The 20,082-nt window shown below is 37.4% G+C and overlaps 1 protein-coding gene across 4 annotated transcripts in view; it reads left to right on the top strand.

Moving 5' to 3' along the window:
- Kcnip4 (potassium voltage-gated channel interacting protein 4) overlaps positions 1-20,082 on the top strand; it is a 1,063,150-nt gene that overhangs the window by 722,661 nt on the left and 320,407 nt on the right. The gene's annotated exons all lie outside the window — the stretch shown is intronic.

The following is a 20,082-nucleotide window of genomic DNA, read 5'->3' as shown; positions in this document are numbered from 1 at the left end:
GGAGGAGGAGGAGGAGGAGGAAGAAGGGAGGGAGGAAGGGAAGAAGAAAGAAAGAAAGGACAGTTGGAGTCAGGGGAGAGTTCAGAATCCTTTTTGTGCTCCCCCTCCCACATTAGAAGTCTGGAGTGTTGAGAGTACAATTTAAAGGAACTTAAGTGCTTCCGATAGATCTTCTCCATCAGTGGAAATGCCACTCAGTACTCCTCTTCTTTGCCTGGAAGGGTTCCTTTTTCTCCATGAGCAAACTGAGCAGCTCCTCTAGTGTGTGAGTGGCAGAGTCAATAGGAGAATTTCAAAGGATCTTTGAGTTCTTTCTGGCCTTGAAAATCAACGACAGGTGCTGATCCTTTACTGTGTTCCACCCTGTCCCCTGTTGTTGAAGTATTGTACCAGGATGGTAGGACAGGCAAAGGGGACAATGACATTAAATGTTTTAATTCAGCAGTGGTGATCAAATAAATAGGACACAGAAGGCAGTTTTGAGAAGGGGATAGCCAATCACAGAGTCAGGTTAAAGAAGCTTCCAGAACATGGACCCTGGGGAGCTTGAACATCTTCAGAAGTATAAAGGTAGAAGAAATCTCAAAGGAAGAAGAGGGTCACAAATAACTGGAACGTTAAGAACCTAAGAGGGGAAGGGACAATTAATAGTTCAATCTGAATAAAACCTTATCTCTACGAGGTCTCAGAACAGGGGGTCTAACTGATCCTGTCTTCTCTAGAGAACTGGGTGAGTTGGTGTGGTGGATGGGAAGATGGCTTTCTAGTCTGTCTCTTAGATATATACAACTTGAACTGTATCCCAGGAAAGCATTCATTAACTTAAACTTAAAGACAGACATGATAAAGGAGGAGCAGAGAGAGGTAAAGAACCATATGGAACATTCTCTATCTCTAGCAATTAGAGATATTTCTCAGAATTCAGTACAATGCAACTTGACCCAATGGAAACCTAATCTTCTTTGCCAAACTAATAAACACAGAACAATCAAATCACATTTCAGGATAGTGATATTGGAAAGAAGAATGCACTGTTGGATTTGTGTACTTTGCTGCTTCCATTGTTCTTTATAGATATTACCCTTTGCCATTTCTTCCAAAAGATTACTAGTTTCCTCCAGAGGTCATTTGTATTTCAGGCAAGTCATTAGGTAGGGAACAGAAGGTCCAAAAACAAAACACTTTGTACCGTAGGCCATTACAGTTGTAAATAAAATTAAAACAGGGATCTTAGGGAAATCCAGAAATATTTTCAGGGCTCAGAAAATTTAAGACATTACTTTAAATTACACAGCTGGTGTCAGAATGAAGGCTGTGATCTAAGAAGCAACTCTCTCTAGAAACCTCCAGGGTGTAATAAAACCGATGGTAAAGGGGATTGTTTTAGAAAACATGATAAATTCTGCTACTTAGGCTGAGTTAGAATAGTAATGGTAACAACTGTGACTTATGGACCCTTTACTTTGTACCATGCATGCTCAGCACTCCATTTATGGAATAGTTCAACTAATATGTATAATAGCAATATGAGTTGGTTATTGTTATTTCCCCCGCCCCCAAAGGAGGCTAGAACTCAAAGTTGTTTCAGCAACTACCTGAAGATAATGTGTCGGGCACACGGTGAAGCCTGGGTAGAAACTGCTCTTTGGCTTTGCAGCCATTTTTGCTCCCTGTGCTGTTCTTGGGGTACTTGTGGAGTACAGATATTCTGAACAACCAAAAACTGCTATCTAAAGCAAGGCCCCAGTTAAATTAATTGTGTATGTATGTGCATACACACAAGGATTAGCAATACACATTGATAAGATATTACTTTATAGTAGGAAATAAATTTTTCATTTATTTTAGGACTTGGAAAACATTTTAGGATTTTACAGTGTATCAAGACAATAATCCTGAATAGGACTTGTTAATTGTCCTGAAAAACTACAAACATGAAGATTAATAGTAACTTCTAAATAATGGTGACTAATTTAAATGCTTGCTGAAACATGAGAGTCCATATTTCCCATTGACTAAAGGTCTATGAAAGTGGGGATTAATTGCATGCCTATAGTGGTTTCATAAATGCTCCTTAAAAATCAGTTTTTCTGCATAGCAATATGTATCGTAGGCTGTGAAGTCATTTTAACAAATGTACTTACCTAGCACTAGTGCATATCAGATTGGAAACACTGTATTTTCCCTCTTTGACCCCTTTCTACACCTCTGAGTATCTTAATTGAAGAGAATAATGTTTTTGACCAGCAGAGAGCAGCAATGATATACTATATAAGAGCCAGTCTGGAGAACCTGACCTGACCATCTTTTAAAAAATGTCCGTTTTGTGAGGTCTGCACACTGGGTCTTGAGCAATCTCTCTCCTTGAGTAGTGCATTGCTAAAAAAAAAAAATCACTTAGTTACCCTGAATATGGGATACTAGCTGGTTTCTGCTAGCCTGGGTCTCTATGTCATGTGACAGACCTCCTGGTGCCATGTGTACAGCTGGCCCCGCCTTTGAGCTCTGCCTGGAGAGCTTCCAGCAAGGGAAAGTGATCTGGATGGAGAAGTGTGATGTACCTTGATGGTTTCTTTCCCATGTTGCCTATCTGTGTGGAAGCCTGAAGGCATGGTGCTTTGTGGCATTCCTGTGGTGCCTTGTGTTGACTCAAAACTATTTACCTTCTCTACAAGTCTGTGAGGACAGTGGCATAGATAACATTAATAAAGGAGTAAATAGAGGATATAAGCTTGGTAAGTATATATTATATATTTTTGGAAAACAAGAGTAAAGGAAATGAAATGGGAACCTTAAAGAAGGCAAAGGAAGAACAATTAGTAGGATCAAAAAGAAAAGAGAACTTCTAGAATAGGATGGTCAGTTGTTAAATCTTTTTGGTGGCAGTATGAGTGAACTTAGCAAAGTCATTGACTTTGAAGATATATGGTTTGGGGGAACATCAGAACAATGGGAGTACCATTTTGAGGACTCGGGTTAAATTGCATGAGGTTTAAGGGAAGATGTTAAGACAGAAAAGCAAGTTGGGAAAAAGGACAGAGTTTTTCTTCCAGTGCAGTCGTAGAAACATTGGAATATTGACACACAGTGACTTAGAACTGGGCGAGGAAATCAATGTCCTCCATCCACTCAATAAGCCAAAAGGCCTTGGCTTTCTCTTTGTGCATTTGTGTGTGTTTCTTGGGGGTTGGTGGCTTGAGAGCAGAAAACAGAAAATGAAATATAGCTTAATAAAAAGAGTGTCAAAAGTTTTATGAGTTTGGCTGGGATCATATAAAGCAAATTACACTAGAATCAGAAGAAATCTTTAGTGATATTATCTTTCTTTCCCAGAAATGCCAGTATTCTGTAGATGGTGAGTGGTAAAATCTACTGAGTGGCATTGGTTAGGATGGTGATAGAAGAAGAGGGTTAATGAACTCAAGGACATGATAGTTGAATTGCTAAGACTTGGAGTCTGAGCAGAATTGAGGAAACAAAAGGTAGATGTGATGATGGACATGGAAATTAGAGTTTAAAATTAGATGCCTTTAAAAAATTAATAAAAAAAAATTTAAAGACCTTCAGGACTCCAGAGGCCATGGGGTACAGAAAGACTTAAAGACACCAATCACCCTCACTATCCAACTATCTCAGAAATATGCCTTGAGACATTTTAGGTTTTGAAAAAAAAGAAAATAGATTTATGCTTGCTGAATAAATTAATAATTATTATTAACCTATTAAGGCTCAGGTTTTCAATTCTGTAAATATTTCTGTGAATTTGATACAGGTGCATTAAAAAAGTGAAATTACAATTTAGAGAGTATATATACTTTATACATATTTTCATATACATATTTGAAATATATATTTTTCAAATGTTGTAATCATTCACCTATTACTTTTCTCAAAAGAATAAACCTCCAAAAACATAATAAGTATTTCAAAGTTACCATAAGTGGGATATTTGCTGCTTGGTTTATGTTATTATAGATGTTCCATATCTGGGATGATGGGGTAAAATGGGGTTAACAAAGACTATTTTAAGAATGAAACATTAAAATCATGTATTCCAGGAAATAGATGCTTTATGATTGTAAAATAAGAAAAATCTAAAGAAATTTAATGTGAGTATATTTTAATCACTTGTTCATCATGCCTCCTCCGGCATCCAGGAAGAAGTACATCTTACATGTGTTATGATTACCATTGAGGCAGTGAATGGATTCCCTTACCTGAAAAGGTATTATTTTTGACATTTGCAAACTAACATTTGCAACATTTCTAACACTCTATCAACTTACATTCACAGCACAACTCCAACCCCATCAAGAGGCTTCTGCCTCATCAATACTGACCTGTTGAACTTGAGCTCCCATTTGCAGAGCAGTAGGTATCCAGAATGCTAAACTCGGAATAGTCCTTGGGAAGAAGGACCATATAATTTACCTTCCAAACCAAGACCCTTCTGTGCAGAAAGCAGGCACTTTTCATAATTAGCCAGATAAAAGATAAAAACTTAGAATGTTATTAATGCAACCTGTTGTCCTTCATGTGATAATGAAGACTCCAAAAGAGAAAATGATTTCTCTTAACCTAGTGTATCTATCCAACAAGCAGGAGGATTTGGGTGGACAAACCTTCTAATGCCTTTCCAGGTGGGCAGTGGTTTATAAAGCAAGGGGCATATATGAATTTGCCTTAGGTATAAAACACCTAACAGCAAGTGATACCAGAGCAAAGTTACAGATGTAGTCTGCTTTCCCAGGACTGGGGAAGTCCCTGTTTCTGGTCCTCATATGTACCTTGGTACCACATTCTAGGAAAGATTCTGAAGCATGTTAATAAAAATTCTCTTTTATATTTTTAAATTATTTATATTATACTTCTGGAATAGCTGCTACCAGGACACAAAGAAATCTCATCTTTCCCCCACATTCTTCATCACCTCTCCTCCCTGACTCCCACCCCCCCACTTGTACCTACTAAACATCTCCTTGACTCAGGAAATCAACATCAACCAACAACACTATCATCCAATCCAGTGTCCCCAACTGAACAGCCACACCTGGAAAGTAGAGTCTCTCAAGTATTAACTAAGTGTGCCGGAGATTTAGAGTGAAGTTCATATATAAGTTGATATATAGTATATGTCATATTGTTTATATCAAAGTATTAACTTTTTCTTGAACTGTATGTGTGTATATAATATAAATTCTTTGATACACATACATACAGAGAGAGAGACAGTAAAAGTATACATATCTGAAGTGAATATTTAGAAGCATTTTTTTTTTTTTTTGTAAATTGGAAATACTGTGTAACCAGTGACCAGACCAAGAATGTGATGAGCCTCCTAGGAACCAACCTCATGCTTTGTCCTAGTCACTACACGCTCCCTGGCTCGTAACGAAGGGCAGGGATTACTTCATTGGTCTCCATTCTTTATGTGAATATGTAACACAGAATATGCACTCTTTGGTGATTGGCCTTTTTTACTCAAAGTTGACTTGGCCATTTTCATCTGCATCATTGCTTGCATTTGTAGGATTCTTCTTGCTACATAGCAATCAATGCTCTGAAAATTCTTTCCCTTCTCAATTTGTAGGCATTGATGGTTGGTTTTGATTTGGGGCTGTTAAAAATATGCTGCTATGAACAAGCTACTACATAATTTTTGGTGGAGTAAATTATGAACAAGCTACTACATAATTTTTGGTAGAGTAAATTGCAAGCAAGCACAGGGTAGGTGGGACATGTTTCTTTTTGATTTCTCACTAGAGGTGAAATTGCTGGATTTAACTTATGGATATGTACAATCTCATATCCTATAGCATTTTAAAGCCAATTACAGTGACTATAACACAGATTTGTAGGAAAATCTATAAATAGAAGAACTAGGAAAGGTACCCAGGGTAGTTAAAAGAGCTATTAATTATTCTGTAATATTTCTTTTATTGCCTTTAACATATTCATAGAGAATTCTAGACTTTGTGAACATGAAGAAGTGAACAACTTTGGCCCAAAGACTGTATTTTCAAGGAGTTTATAGTAGGGTAGAATCTTGGGAGGATTAGGATGAATCACACAAAAATTTTTTTAATACAAAGGAGGAGAACCAACATTATACAGTGAAAAAGATTCCTAGAACTGATACCTTCAGATTGCATTTTAAGAATCACTGGGAATGGCATAAGTAATTAGGGAAAGAAAAGAATTTTAGTTTGTGCAATGGTTCAGGGACAGAAAAAACTTAGTGATCATCACATGAGAATCACTTAGTGACATTTTTAGAAGTATGAATTCCCAAACTCCACTATAGGCCAACTAATTAAGAATCTCCAGAGGCAAAGCCTAGGTACTTATAACTTTACAATCTTTCCAAGATTGAGAACCACTGTCTTAGTGGATTTACAAAACTGTAATATATTCAGTATGGTTTCATGCACAGGAGATGTGGGAAGGTACATTAATTAAATATACCCTGTGTTGGACAGCCAATGGGCAGGCCATTGAAGGTCTTCTTTAGTAAAAAGGTCTTGTCATTAGAAGGCAAAAGTCACTGTGGCACTCTATATACTCAGTCAGTGTAGCATGAAATATTGGTAGAGGAGTATTCAAGAAGTCCTCAAGTTATAAAACTTCATTTACATTCATACTGGTTTTTGTATCATTTCTGCTTCAACATCAGGTACAGGTTTTGACAGGTTTTGATACAATTATTCCAAGAACATCAACTTTTACCAAATAGATACGATTTATACAGCAATCATAGAGAATCTGCCCCCAGATATTTTGTATTTAAATGTTTACATTGATCTTTTTCTCAGGACTTCTGTAAGTTCTCTACCATCCTTTATGTCACCCGCAGCCAGTCCACCCCTTCAGAAGCAGCTGTGTTTGAGTCAGGGAAAACAGAATGAAAACATGAAAGGTGCACACCTGAATACACCCTTTGCACAAGAAGAGTGGACTTGAAGAACACATTTTCTGTGGTGAGAAGGACCTGGATTGTATTTCCTGAAGGCCCTGTTTTCCCAGTTCCCAGTAGGATAATCCTAAAGAAAGCCTGTTCTTCTAAACCAGAACTTTCTCATTTGTGACATTTTTTTTTGTTCTTTTTAGTTCTACATGACAGTAGAAATATCATTACACACATCAAGTATAATTTTTCATTCTTGTGGTTGTACATGATGTGGAGTTACACTGGTAGTGTATTCAGATATGAACATAGGAAAGTTATGTCTGATTTATTCTACTGCTTTCCCATACCTATCCCCTTCCCTTCCCTCCATATCCCTGTCCAGTCCAGTGAACCTCCACTTTTCCCCTCCCCTCCCCCACCTATTGTGAGTCAGCATCTGCATATCAGAGAGAACCTTTGGCCTTGTTTCTTGGGATTGGCTTATTATGCTTAGCATGATAAACTCCAGTTTCATCCATTTATCTGCAAATGGCAAATGTCATAATTTCATTCATTTTTATAGATGTGTAATATTTGCTGAGTAGTGTTTCCTAGATTTCTAAAACAATGCCTGTCATTTCAAAGGTATTTAATAAACATGAATTGAGTAAAGAAAAGAAAATGTTTTTTTTTCCCAAAAAGTTACCAAGAGAAATTTTTTAACTAATAATTTAAAGAAAAGGAAAATCTGGAGAAAACACTTTTCAACAAAAATGGCCCCATTTCTAGAGTCATTTGAAGGAAAAACAAACAAGACAGCAAACTGATTTCATTTGTCTTCCAAATGTTCTAGCATCAACCTTAAGTGTCTGCTTATAACTCTTTTCATTTTAGAACTTTTATATACATTATCCCCTTGATCAATTTTGTGAAATACAAAATAGCATAACCACCTCCAATTTAATAGGGAAAATTCTGAGGCCCAAAAAGGTGAAGTGACTCTGAATAAGACATCTAGTTGGGCTTACAACCTGTTTTTTTTTTTTTTTTTTGTGTGTGTGTGTGTGTGTGAATCTTTTATTTTTATGACAATATTCTGGATAGCTCTGACCAGATCATATTTTCACCTGCATTATTAACTGAGACAAGTGTATGTTATATTTTGGGCAATTTCCTTGCTGTTTTACATGCAATTTCTCATTTACTTCTCCCTTACATGAGCACATTTTACCAACAAGTTCAGAAAGTTAAGTAACTTGCTCAAGGTCACACAGCTGGAATTAGAAGTGGCATTTTAATAAAACATATTGTCTGCCTTTAATTATTCCATTAGAAGATGCTGCTGTCCAAATGGAAAAAAAAGTCCAGTCAGTACTTTATGTTTTTAAGTATGAGACTCTTAAAAAAAAAGACAATGATTTATATTTGGATGCATGATTATGTACCATAAAACAGTTAAAGAAAGAAAAATTGTAAGATGTTTTTAGACCTTTGAGGGAAGGTCCTCTGAACACACGGGGAGAAGATCACATCTGATACCTTAGTCTTACACATTTCACTTCCAGAATTGAAGGAAAATAAGTTTCTTTGGATAGGCCACCCAGTCTATGATATTTGTTATGGCAGCCATAGCAAACTCATATATCAGACCACTTTTTTTTTTTCAATGAGAATTTAGGACCTTATGAATGGACATTGGCACCCCAGGCTCCTGAGCATGGAGCTGCCAAAGTTCTTTGAACAAGGAACAAATCACTTGCCCCATGTTGGCCTTGGTGGTCTCCCCTGCACTACAGGACTATCAGAAGAAAGGGATGGGAAGGCTGGGGAGACCCCAGAGATAGTTCCCATTCCTATTCTCAGGAGGGTAACACCCCACTTAACACCTTCTTGTTCTCTCCCTGAGTGTCAGCCTTTTCTCCTGTTTCTAAACCACACGAAGCACTGTTTGTCGGTGTTGACACATTGAACAACAACACTTAATTAAGGAGAACACACAACTCTAGCACCTTTTACTAATTAATTTACCCCGACTTTAATTTCATTTGCCTCTCAGTTTCTAACTTCTAACTAAACCTGCTAATTACTTGCTGCTAATTCTGTTGCATTTGTCTGCAAGTGAGAAAAAAAAAATTCTTACAAATATCAGTTTGGGAGAGAAACAGGGACAGAGAATTTAATAAAGAACCTAGCCTCTATGCTTATGAAATAGAGGTTAGGCACTGAGGAAAGAAATTAGTTTTTGATTTTTTAAATTAGGGGTTCAGCCTTTATAAAACAGAGTCATCCTCCCCCCACCCCCAGTGTTTGATCGTGCACTTTTTTGAGAAGTCAGACACATATTTAATAATTGTAGAAATTCAGGAGAACTTTAGCATTAAGTCTAGGGAGCACTGGGCAACTCTGGTTGGTGGGATGACACTGTGGGTGCCCTACAGCAGCCCCTCCCCACCACTAGGTAGCTCATCTAGCAAAGGTGGCTGGGCATGGCCACCATGCAGACTCCCACAACATTTTAACCCTATATGTCATTTCAACAAAGCATTTACTCTGATGGCTCTGGAGCTTGCAAGAAGACTAAAGGTGCGCTTACCATAATCTTCTCATCTTTCTTGATCATTGCAAAATGCTCCTTCTCCCAGGATTCAGGATCTGAGCTCCTCCTTTTAATAGAGACTAGAATTCCCTCCTCTAGACGGCTGAAGTAGACAAAACAAGTTATCATCATAAATTTTCAACTGGAGCAAAACATAACTTTGTTCTTCCCTAACTGAACTTGATTTGTGTTTTGAACTTTATTCAGTCTGATGTATTAAAACAGTCAAATCAATAAAAACTCATCATTTCCAGGTAAATTCAGTGGATGTCGTGATTTTCCTGTCATTTCAAATATAATGGTGATTACATTCACTATTTCATCCCACTTTTGAGATGGATGCTACCCCTTAGATTCTTATTCAGACACCAGTCTGGCACTGGCAAGAATTCAGGCCTCTGCTTCCTTGAATGCATGTCTGCATTTTATGCATAAGCTGGGCACCCTTTCTGTCGGCCTGCTCCCTTCCAGCAAGCATCTTAAGAGGGAGACCAGGAAATTTCAGAAACACGAGGGAGAAGGCTCATCTGCCTGGAGAGGGTGTGATCCAACATCCAAATGCCCCCCCCCACCTCACTGATGGGAATAAACAGGCCAGTTTGATGAGAAGAGCAGAGGGTGCCATCACTTGCCTTTTGACAGACTCAAGGGAATGGGAAGGCTTTGTAATGACAAAACAGGAAGGCTTCAGACTTGTTTTGGTTGGCAGTTGTTAGGACAAGGAGACTGGGAGAGGGATAATTAAGCATGAGGCGTCCTCTGGGAGTGGTTTGGGGAGCATATTTGGCTTTTTCTGTTGTATCCTGAGTAGGAAGCAGAGACCAAAGCTTGGGAAGCTGGCAGTCGTTGTCATTGTCCCACACCTTCCATTTCCAGGGCAAGGTCTGTGTCTGGATTTGAGGAGTTGTAATTTGGCTTCCTGGACTGGTTATGGGTAGAGCTTGTCAAAACACAGCCTCACCATTGCCTGGTTACTCAGTCTCCCAGCTGCATGAAGAACAGGAAGAGCCAATTGCCTATGGCATAAGATTGACACTCTCTCTCTCTCTCTCTCTCTCTCTCTCTCTCTCACACACACACACACACACACACACACACACAGACAATCTAGGACTCTACAGCTCATTTGGTCCCATTTGTCTACCTCCCCCAAGGTTATTAACTCCTTGGGAATTTTTCTTAGTCACTAAACAGATATTACACAGAGCAAATCCCTGCTTGGTAAGTATTTATAGTTTCGTCTAGGTTCTTGTGTTTGTACCTTTGGTTTGACTGTGAATAACAGAAAATGTTTGACTGCAAGGTAGGACATAAAGCTCCCCTTGGCTCCTTCGAGTGCTAATTGCCTAAAGCACATGGCCTCCCTCCTCAGCAAAGTGAAGAAACAAGAGGAGACGGCACATTAAGGATAATGGGCTGAGGGGTGTGGAGAACATAAAAGAAAGCAATGGATCAGTGAGCCTCTTTGAAGTGCTTCAGTAGTAAGATGTGCTCTGTAGCTTCCCCAACAGGGTCCTTGTCCAGAGGAAAAAGTGAGTTAGACGCAGCTGGTCATTTTCGGAATCCTTTCACTGCCCCTCTCTTTGGGAAATAGTATTTACTCCTTGGCAAGTGTTCTGGTCTGAGTAAATCAATTTGGACAAAGTTGGTTTTATAATTTTCTGAGTGGCCAATTAAATGTTATTATTATTTTTATTTAATGGAACTACTTTGAGTTCCTATCTATTTGAAAACCACAGAACGAGACGATAATGCATTAGTGCATTAAATTGTCCATTCACTCATTTATTGCCTAATGGCTACTGGCTTGGTCTACAGAGCGTTGGTTATCAGGCTGGCTGCATATTAGAATCACTTAAGGAGAAGAAAAATCCACCTGCCCACACTGTGCCTTAGACCAATATGTCAGAAATTCTGGGGATGGAACCAGGACTTTTCAAAGTCCTCAAGTAATTCTCACCCCTAGACACAGTTGAAATTTGTTGCTCCAGAGATAGACTTCCTGGTTTAAATTCTAGCAACCCTGATTACTGAGCAAATTACTTGACCTCCCTGAGTTTCAGGGTCCTCATCTATAAAATATTTCATAGACTATATTCTACCTCAAAGAATCTGTGGAGGGTTAAGTGAGGCAGTACATGAAAATACCAGGGTAATTCCTACCATATAATGTTATGTATTACCTTTATTGTTATTTTACTTAATTATAATGACATCATTATTTCTATTATCAGTAGACCATGTGGAAATACCCAATAAAACATAAGGAAATATTTAATTACTGATCATGCTGGAAAGAATTATATTTTATGTAGTTAAAAGCAAAAGGCACCCATTGTTGATTGATTCCATTCACTTGACCAGAACAGACTATGTTATTTTGGGGCAGTCTATCTCTGGCCAGGAAATGGAATCCTGGTAATATACTCTGAAAGCTTTGCCCAACAAGGAATAAGTTTTAAGGAAACTAATCTTGGAGGTGGCACACCACACAAAGGTGAAGTAAGTACTTATAGTAAAAATTGAAAGACCAATGGAAAGCGTAACAAAGTTGCCAAAAAATGAGAGAAAACTCAAGCCATAAAGCACAGAAAAGATATCCAGAGGAAAGGGACATGCAGAAGCCACAAAACAAAACAGGAAATTGCAGTCATTAAAAAGGTGGGAGAAATCCATGATCCCTATCTGCCGACAATGAGTCTCTGTTTCTTGGATTAATTGATGTATGAATGAATGTACAAACACACACAAGGTAATCAGAACCACAAAAAGGTTTGCAGTATAGAATCTTGAAAGTCTCTTGAATTCCAAGGATACACCTGCTTGTAGTTAAGGGACTAATCAAAGTTTATAGGGCTTGGCATTGTAATGGTTTGTAGAGCCCTCTTTTAGAAGGGGAATTTTAAAAAAATATTACTTGCTGTATATAAATAGATTTTGATGGGGTCTGAGTAGGCAGGAAGCCCTAATGGTTCAATTTCATTAGCTTTATGACAGATCAGTCTCTGTTGGTACAGAGGCCAGAAGAATGAGAAGGAAAGTGAAATATTCCCAAACTCCCTCTCACTATTGCCTGAACTTGACTCTGGCAGAAACCTTGGAAGTTCTAGCTGTCAGCATTATACCTTTAGGAGCCTTTAGGAATAGCAATTGAATGTGTCCTATTCCAAGATGTTTGATGTCATTTAAAAAGTTGATTTATATCCATTCATTATTGTTGGACATCAACTGTCTGTTTATCTTATTAAGGTTTTAATATATCTTACTTTATTTCAATGGAATGTAATATTGATTGGAAAATCATTTTGTTCACTCTTTAGTGTTAGATCAATATAACTTTACTAAGGTTTTCTTTTCTATTTGGTTTTCTATTGATTCCCAAAGGCTAAAAATCCAATTTATTATCATTGATCTGTTTTTCAGTATAGCATAGAAACCTTTTGAATTAGGTATTTAGGCTCTGCTTGTTTTAAGTTTATAATTAAAGTCCTACCAAAGTCAAATTTCCCAACAATTTAATTAGTAATATTTGTGTTTACTTTAATCTCTTTTCTACTATTTTGAAACTCCATGAAAATTATAGAAAAATCTGTGTGGATATATTTTGTGACATATGAAATTCTAATTTATTATGGAAAAAGAATTTAATCAGCTTTTATGAGTTTAATACTGTGTTTAGAAGAAAAAGGCAAATAGTAAATTCATAGTCTCTGATCTCAATGATAAGGGTTTATTTTTGGTAAACTGCAAGCTACAGGAAACCACATTTTATTTATAGAGCAAAATTTTGTACATTCATGCTGATTACAACTATATTAAACTGTACATGGTTAAAAACATGGCCTGCAAGGCCACGTGCAATTAGAGTAACAGGGTTTATGGGAAAGAGAGATAGTAAAATGCATTTCTGAAGAGCACTGTGAGGAAACCAACATGAGGGTAGGAGATAAAACACTAAGCCACTGCAGGAACTTTAAGGGAAATTGACCCTATAGTGTGGGGGACCCAAATGGACAACTGGTGACACTTCAGAATAAATTAACAAAAAACACAACCAGATAACTGGAAATCAAGTTTTGCTTTGTTTCTGTTGTGTTTTCACTTCTCTCTGACATAGAATATGGAGTCATGGACATTCTTGGAGTGCAGGGTGGGTTTTATTTTAATGAAAAAAAAAATAACAGCTCTAAATATAGAGTCAAAGAGATTTGACTTGATTCATGTCTCTCCAACTTTCTAGCTGCATAACTTTGGGCGGCCTCCTTAACCCTCCTAAACCTGAGTTGCCTATATCTGTAAATAATAGGAACTAATTATTTAGAGTATTGTGATGATGTTTTAGTAAAGAAATGCAAATTAAATCTTTAGTATTTGCATCTGGGCACATATTAAATGCTCAGTGAATGATGCCTGGTTCCTGATTTGAATGTCAGAATCTAGTGGGGTCTTTCAGTGCTGTTCAGCACCCTGATTGGAAAGTAGTTATTATTGCTTTTAATAAAGTGAGTTTTAAGATAAAAGTGCAGCATGCAATGAGATATTATCAGTAAAAGAATTAGATCACATTATTTTACTTAGCTCCTTGAATAACCTAGAATTCTTTGTGGGTAGTACATGTGAAAGAAAAATGAAGAATTTAAGCAATTAACAGATTGATCTTAGGCCTAATCAATACATTTGTTTGCAATTTAGATAATACTGGTGAGTCATTTTTTTAAATTGAGTCATTTCAATAATTGCATTGGTTCAGAAACTGGTAAGCCTATGCTTGGGGAGACAAAGGAGGAGTTTCCACTAGGGACATGAGCACTTCTGTCCAATTTATTTATCATATCCTAAAGCTGTGAGGGTAGTTTCATAGAACATGGGAAGAACTCTGGTAAGATTGCATCAGAGACAGGAAATGGGTGACAGAGGTGTCCAGACTCAACCAAATACTCTGGCTTCTCCTTCATTGTGATCAGTGTGACCGGCAAAAGAAAGTGGGGCTGGGAGGGATTCTGATTCCTAAACTTAGATTGAAATGGACTGCCTTTGATTCCTTGATGGGAAAAGAAACTATTATGACACATTAGAGTTAAGGGAAATGTTTCAATTTCTTGTTAAAATTCTGACACTGAGTATCAGCCTTATGCTATTATTTCTGTTGCTTCTCACTAAATAAATAAATAAATAAATAAATAAATAAATAAATATTTAAAAATAAATAAATAAATCAGCCACTAATTCTGGTGTTGTCTATTCAGCTTTTGAGTACAGGGGAAAACCCTCATCTCTTACACTTGTTTGAATTCAATCCCAGAATAGTTTCTGATGCTGCATGTGGGTTGGACTGTATAATTGTTCTTGGTGCTTAAGGATGACATGGGGACCCATCTCTTCCCCCACAATGGAGTACATTGTAATCTTGGAATCCCTCAGCCTGGATGAACTCCAAGACATGCCAACTGAAGTGCTTCTTCCCATCTCTCCCACTGACTACATTTTTTCCCTTTCTTTACACAGATACATAATCTCTCCTTTATATTTCATTCAGCCTTCAAAAGCCAAAGAGAAAAATCAAACCATAAAGGCAAGGAGGGGAATAATTTTGTTAGTTGAAGTAGACAAGAACATGATTTTCTCTGCTGCTCTTTCAGCTGAATTGCTGTCCTGTGTCTGTGTGAAGTCCAATTTGATGAGATTTTATTTATTTTTATTGCTGAAAATCCTGTTTCTTAGGAGTCCTGCCTGGGACCGGACTGTGTTGTTACTTCTGCAAAGCTCCTCATCCCCTTGTGTGATTATCAAGCATCAGTTCCTCCTCCATTTGTAGCCTGTCTGTGTGTTATCAGACATTTCACTGAAATTTGACCTCCATGGAATAGACATTGGCAAATTTGTAAAAATTTTACCTCTAGGTATTAAGCATTCAGAATGTATACAAAGTAGCTTCTGGTGTGGAAGATATTCTCCCTGAGGGTTTGCAATCCTGGAAAACATTGTGAAACAATGCCTCAAGATCTCAAAAGAAGGAGCAGATTGGCTATTTCAATATCAGAGGGATAAACACTGTTTTTCCTCTATGGCTGTTAGAAATAAATAAGAGCCATGAGCATTTGTACCAACCCTAGGTAAGAGATGAGTATGGAAGCAGGCTTTCCTGTTCTGTTTTTCTAATCAATTTGAGGCCACCGAAGTCTGTGTGAATTCCAATTTGATGAGATTTTCCTTGTTACCATTGCTGAAATAACCTGTTCCAGGGGACTGTCAGGCTGTTTCAGTTTCCCCAGATGATTGTGAAGTAGCTATGTCTGTGAAGGTCAGAGTCCCATCTCATCAACCCCAGAGCTGGGTGGCTCCGATTTGAACCTTAATGATCCACATACCACTCACCAGCAGTAAGTATCACCAAACTGATACAACGTTGTCACCACATTGACACAGCACTAGATTTGTGATTATGTACAAAATCCAGGCCTGCCTCCTTTCTTCTAGTGGCAGATAGCTCATCTCATCTTTGCATGCTGTTATCTCCAAAATGGCATATGTGCTGGTCTTTGAAGATATTGTAGGTCTGGACTCCCATTCCCAGCCAACTCTTTGTCCTTCAAAGTCCATCCACATGCAAAATAGAAGCAGTGGACCAGATTTGCTCCTGTATTAGGACTCTGGCATAACAACCCATCCATACTATCAACATCAAGTCCCCAAAGTCCAAAACTGGAGAAATTGTAGAAGTGATTGGGACAAGAGAGAGCCTGAAGAATGTTGATCTTTGGGTTCTCTAATTGCTGCTTCTCACCTAGTTTATTCTACCCTTTCTTTTCCCATCCTCAAAGGTATAAGGGATATGTAACTCTGCTACAGTCTGAGAGTCCTCATGATTCTCACCCACTACAAACCCATGGAGATAGATTTTATATTTGCTCTTATGTTACCTTTGTATAAGTAAACCTCATTTCTATTTTGATCTCTCATTCTATGAGGTGTAAGAAACTTGATTCTATTGATTTGGATTGTTCTCCTTTTCCTTAGTGCTTGTGTAGTGTCAAGACTTGATAGGAAAATGTGGGTGTGGGATTGGTGTGATGTGGATTGCCTCTGGATCTCTGTCACCTGTCTGCATCGTCTTTACCATGTTTCCTCCGTCTGTCTGTCAGAACTCATCAGGTGCCTGGCTCTCTGAGCCATCACTCACCCAAACCCTACCACTTCAGGGAACACGGAAAGCTTGCTATGCTTCTGAACCCAGAGTGGGCTATAATAAACCCACTCTTAGAACCCCTTTAGACATCATTTAATTTCTCTAGCACTGTGCTGAGTTTGAGAGTAGAAGACTAACTCAGGCTGTTGTGTCTTCAACCTCATGCAGGCTCCTTGTTCCATCCCTGCCTGTGCTGGATGAGGAACAAACACCCCAGGGACTGACTATTCCTTGGATTTTACGTTCTTCCTGAAGCTTATTCCCTAAATCTGCCTGGGATTTATGGTATCTCCATTACATCCCCATTTTTCACTTTAGTTCTGTAGAACGTTAACCTTATCTAAGGATGGGGAATGGTGCAGCTGGATATTTATCTAGTCATATATTCTGCTAAGTCCTTTGTCAGAGCCTATGCTACGTGAAATTCAAAGTCAAATATCTTTTTGTTGTTGTTGTTCTCTTGTTCCTATGTTCTCCTTTCCCTGGCTATTGTTGGAGTCAGGGAAACATCTAAAGATCATGAAATGTTCTTTAGTGAAAACAAGAATTGATTATTAAATTGAAGGACTATTCCCTTAGAGTAGTTTCTGCAATATTGGCAAATAAGAGCAGTTTGATAATTCTGGTGATTCAGGACCATTTTAATAGGAAAGTTTAACAGGCACAAAAGGGTCAAAGAACATTTGAGTTTGTCCCCTGATGTGCAATGTATAAAAAAAATTAAAATCACAATTTCGTTTAAACTTCAGATTAGGTTATGCAATCATTGTTCCCAGTTTACAGATGACAAAAATAGGAAGTAATTAATTATAGGTCATGCAAGCAAGATGAGTTAGATACAGTATAGAATTTCAGATCCGGCTTCAATGTTTAAGTTCATTCCCTGGTCCACAATAAGTGTCTAAATGACTGGATATCATTTAATTTGGAAAATTATATTTGTAGCAGTAGCAAAGAACATTTTCTGTTGGGGTTGTGTTTCATTTTGTGAATTAGTATTTATTGGTCATTATTATATACATAACATTGTGTTAAGTAACAGGGAGGAAGACAGTTACAGACACAATCTCTGCCATAGGAAACTCAAAAAGGAATGACAGAGACCACAGATAAGAACATATGGATAGCACTGTCATATAAATACAGGGTTTGTGAAGAAAATATAAATTGAATATCAACTTCATCAGAAGGATGCAGAGAAGTCTTTTCAAAGGAGGCTATTCATAAATGTTTCTGAATAGTAGAACCCATTGTATAGACAGAGGGACTAGCATATGCAAAGCCAAGAGCCATGAAACCATGAGATGTATGCACTTCCAGAAAGTTTCTAGAATAACATAGAAAGTTTCTAGTGTTAAGTATATTAATATATTTACTTTATACTCTGAACATCTTGTAAACATTTTTCTTTCATTTTCTATCATTTGATTTGAATTTTTGAGTATATTTGTGTCGACAAGACACCAACAGTTATGATGCTCTGGTCTAAAGAACACAATGTAACACAGTTACTAAGAGTCCTTTGTGAACCATTTAGAAAAGTACAAAAAAATCATCCCATCCTATGGGAGTTATTACTCAGTTACATGTTATTGGAAGTAACAGAGATCTTGGAAGCATTCTTTTTAGTACACTATTTCTCAAACTTCAGTAAAGCATAGACCTCCTTTTAAAAGAAGATGCCTGTAGAATACGAAATTATATTTATTACAATGTTATTTAAATTTGTATATAAAGAAAAGATATAACTCTGTTTGCAGATCTTAAATAGCCAGAAAGCCTAAAGATATTATAGAATATCTTTGTCCATTAGGGCTAGGTCAACGTATTACTATAGACTGGGTGGCTCACAAGCAGCAGAAAATTATTTCTCACAGTTCTGTAGGATAGGAAACACAAGATCAAGGATGCTGGCTCTCTAGCAAGGATCCGGATCCTGATTCAAAAGCAGATGTCTTCTTATACTTCAGTACTTAACCTTCTGAGTAAGGACACTCTTAGTACTTAAGAGTGCTAATAGTAAGCACAAGATTGACAGGGTTACTCCGTAGGTCATGTTCTTTTATCACTTTTTTTCCTGTAAAATTCCAGCAAGACTGTCATTGATCCAGGGAGCCCTGGTGGCACTGGCCATCATGTTGTAAATGCCTCATTTATATGAATGGCTCTTTCTTCATTAGCCCCTACTCCCCAAATTAAGTGACTCTACTATAATAATTCTAAAGGTTGGAATCAGAGTCCATACTCAAATGGTCATCCTGAAAATGCAGATTATGGTTTTACTCATTTGATATTATAAAAATGAAAGCCCAAATATAAAATTCCCATTAAAATTCAGCAATAAGTAATCAACTCCTGGAGATCCAATTTCTAATCCAGTTATTTTGGAGAGGGAGCTAAGATGACAGGTGCCCCAGGGTGAAATGTTTGACCACCAAGCTTCAGTTAGGGAGCCAGGAACTGCATCTGAAAGGCTCAGTTGCATTTCAGAGTGTTTGATGTCATGATAATGACCAATTTTTATGTTTTAAATAACAATATAGGGATAGGAGCAATGCTGTTTTCCTTACCCATGTTTTTCAAAAGCATAAGTCTTGGGCTGGGGGTGTAGCCCAGTGGTAGATCCCTTGTCTAGCACGTTCAAGGCCCTAAATTTATTCCCTAGAACTGCACAAAACATTTAAGTTTTTGCTTATGTTAGAAAAGAATAAGTTTCAAGTAAGCAGAGAATTTCTAAAAGCAACTAACATCAAAAGAAGGGAAAACAGAGAGAAATACACAGAGAGGATGGAAGAAAAATACACTATTCAAGACACTCCAAAAACCACAGTTTCACTGAAAGTTTTTTTGGAACTACATTTGAATAATATCTCCTCTGATTTAAGATTTTATTAGATAAGGAAAATAATGGTAACATTAACAGAAATTCCCGTAATTATCCTGTCCACTAGGCAGTAACCATTTTTCTTGAGAGAAAAATGTGTGTGTGTGTGTGTGTGTGTGTAATCTCACGTCAAAAATCTATAGGGCACATAAATATGCTTAAAATTTATGGATGAAGAAACAGAATCTCAGTACAATTTTGAAATTTTCCCCAACCACAAGATTATTGAATGGAATAATTGTTGTTTAAATCAAAATATGTGTAACTTAAATTCATTTTTTCCAATATCATATGTCTACCCCTGTTTAATAGCTTTACCAAGAAAACTAACTTTGAATTGTCACAACACAGGAATGAGGGAATGAATATCGAACAAGAATAACATTTAATAAAGGAATATAATTAGACTATTTTTTTATTATCAATTAAACTGTAGTTTGACTCACATTTTTCAGACTGTGGGTGTCTCAAAAGAAATATATTGCACAAAGGAGACAAAGTGAGATTAGGAAGGGAGGTAAGTAACTGCC

This window comes from Marmota marmota, unplaced genomic scaffold, assembly GCF_001458135.2.
Source record: "Marmota marmota marmota unplaced genomic scaffold, marMar, whole genome shotgun sequence".
NCBI classification, from domain to species: domain Eukaryota; kingdom Metazoa; phylum Chordata; class Mammalia; order Rodentia; family Sciuridae; genus Marmota; species Marmota marmota.
The sequence above is the reverse complement of the archived record's forward strand: the minus strand, read 5'-3'. Positions and strand labels throughout refer to the sequence as shown.